The 2,929-nt window shown below is 47.4% G+C and overlaps 2 pseudogenes; both read left to right on the top strand.

Annotated features, from left to right (window-relative positions):
- Window positions 1–320: 320 nt before the first annotated feature.
- LOC103732211 lies at window positions 321–600 on the top strand (annotated as a pseudogene).
- LOC103732237 lies at window positions 543–1,207 on the top strand (annotated as a pseudogene).
- Window positions 1,208–2,929: the final 1,722 nt, after the last annotated feature.

Below are 2,929 nucleotides of genomic sequence, written 5' to 3' on the forward strand. Positions count from 1 at the left end.
CACTTGAAAGGCTGAGACAGGAGGTTGGTGAGATCTAAGGCCAGTCTGGGCTACATACTGTGACCTCGTTTTAAAAATTAAACCAAACCAAAACTCTCTCTTTACAGGTACACACATAGATAAAAGTATAGGGAAAGAACTGGAAGGACACATCTGGAAGTGCATATTTCTGAGAAAAGTGGATTAGCATTTATTAGGTGAATTATTTTCAATAAATATTTTCTTTGAAAATGTTATTGTGGCTGGGAAGATCAGTTGATCCAGCTGCTTGAATGCACACAAGGCGGCTCACGGTACCCTGCCGTGCAGGCCCACTCAAGATGTTGTACATGCTCACAAATCTACACAATGGCTGGCAGGTAGAACAGGCCATTCTCTTGGAGGAAGACAGACTGTGTGGTCATCATTCATTTTGGACACGACTGGGACCCCACCTGCATGAAGATGAACGAGGTTCTGTACAGCATCACCAAAAAGAAATGGAAGCTAGTGGGAAATCGTCCTCGTCTTGTATGAGCCCTGTTTGGATATCCCATTTGTTTTAAAGCCGTGCTCAGCCAGATGACCTGATGAACATGCAACACTGCAACCTCCTTTGCGTTCCTGAGAATTAACAGATAAAATGCTATTTCTACCACAGCCTTCCTGGCCCCAGCTCTCCTACATTGCTGAGGATGAAGATGGGAAGATTATGGGCTATGTCCTGGCCAAAATGGAGGAGGATCCGGATGATGTACCCCATGGCCATATCACTTCACTGACTGTGAAACCTTCACACCGAAGCCTTGGCCTGGCTCAGAAGCTAATGGACCAGGCCTCACGAGCCATGATTGAGAACTTTAGTGCTAAGTATGTGTCCCTACACATCAGGAAGAGTAACCAGGGAGCCTTGCACCTTCATTCTAATACCCTCAACTTCCAGGTTAGTGAGGTGGAACCCAAGTACTATGCAGATGGGGAGGATGCTTATGCTATGAAGCGGGATCTCTCCAAGATGGCAGATGAGCTGAGATGGCAGATGGTGCTGAAGAAGAGCAGATATGTGGTTCTGGGCTCCAGGGAGAACCAGGAGACTCAGGGCAGCACACTTGCTGGTTCTGAAGAGGCCTGTGAGCAGGAGAACCTGGCTAGAGAGGACAGTGTCAGTGACAGCAAAGACAGCACTGATGTCCAGAACAGCTCACAGGACTTGGATTCCACCTCCTAGATCCTGCTTGAGCATAACAGCTCCTTGCATTTCAGCCACATTTATCTTCTTAACCCTGGCTGTGCGCTCTGCAGTTATCTGCTTTGGGGTCATCTCAGAGTGACCTGAATGATTTGTCATTTTCCCTTCTCAGCAGCCACCTTCCCTGTGATCATGAAGGCACAGCTGGACACAGAACCTGCCATACAAGAGCCAAGGACACTTGAGGACTGCCATGACAGAATCTTCCTTGGCTCACTCTGTGCTGCCATTATTTTCTGGGCAGTTATCCTGCATTGGATTATGGTTGCCCCACAGGTTCTCTCTTACGATGCCAAATGGGAAGCAGGGATGACCCTGGGAGCTCCCCAGCTTTCAGCGTTGCCATTATTGATCTGGTTTTTCATTCTTGGAGTAGTGTCCAAGCTGAGCATCTAGTTAATCCTCATGCCCCCTACCCCTCTTTTCTGGTGGATGTTACCTACTCTTGCTTTCTCTGGAAACTGCACATGTCCTGTCCTCCCTTTATTTGAGGAAGAGTTTTACCCTTTTCCAGTGGGAGAAGGTGATAAATAGTGGACTTGTACACAAGCAGAATTTGAAGGTTTTTAAGAAAAGGACAAGCAGTAATTAAGTTGCAGTCTCTAAGCTGAAAAAATACAGTAAAGAAAAACATGTAATTGTATTTTGCTACTAACACTTTCAAGTTTTTTAAATTAAATTTCATGATGCATCTAAACTCACTTTGGAAATGTATCCCGCCATTGATATTTTCTGTCTTAAACAAATTCTATGACAACCTGTTCTGTAAAATCATGTTATTTGTAGGTGTAGATGACCAAAGACAGTGTCCAAGCCATGGATCAAATCAGTTATGTATCATTACCACACATTTTCGTTCCTTAAGAAATAGGCAACGCGTGTTGTTACAATGAAAGTAAAAGAACTTTCATTCTAGTTCTGACTCTACAGGAATACGTGTGGGGACTTGGGCAAATCACTTATATATAGAAGGATCTGTTATACCAGCATGTTCTTTGATGAGATTTATAAATTCTATGAAGGAAGGCCTCCTATTCAATTCTGAAGCTGTGCGACTCTAAAGGCAGGACGATAGATTCTCTTCCATTCGGCAAACACTGAGCTCCTACCATATGTGTGGATGTGAAAGACACACTCTGAATTTCAAGTGCTCACTCATAAGGGTTGAAATGGATTTGTAAAGAGTTAAATCCTTTCTCCCAAGAAACGGTTCGCTCTTCTTGGCCACAGCAATCCCTCAAAGTGCCAAAGCCTAAATGAGGTCCACTATCACCAAGCCATTAGTAAGGGGGCACCGCCGGTTGCAAACGTGTAGGTGACTTTACTACAGGTTCCCAGCATATCTTTCTCCCACCCTACTTGTAGCTCCAGCCCACGGCTAGTGGTGGCGCTGAGGAATTCTAGGAATCAGCCCCTCCTCCCCAGCAGGCGGTGAGGCTTGTTCCAACTGATGTCTACTCTGTCTGACCCAATGGACTTGGCCCTCCCGTCCCGAGCCGTCAACCAAAGCCCACTTTCACTACAGCAAGCTCCTAGAAAGGGACACGCCCCGGAAGCGGAGGCGGGTCGTCCTGCAGACCCGCGAAGCACCTTCCAGCCACTCAGTGCCGGCTGGGGCGGGTCTGGGGGCGTGGCCAGGCGGGCGAGCGGGGGCGGCGTGGCGTAGCGCTCGGGGCGGGGCCGCAGCGCGGGTTCGCGCGT

This window comes from Nannospalax galili, unplaced genomic scaffold, assembly GCF_000622305.1.
Source record: "Nannospalax galili isolate Female #2095 unplaced genomic scaffold, S.galili_v1.0 scaffold312, whole genome shotgun sequence".
NCBI classification, from domain to species: domain Eukaryota; kingdom Metazoa; phylum Chordata; class Mammalia; order Rodentia; family Spalacidae; genus Nannospalax; species Nannospalax galili.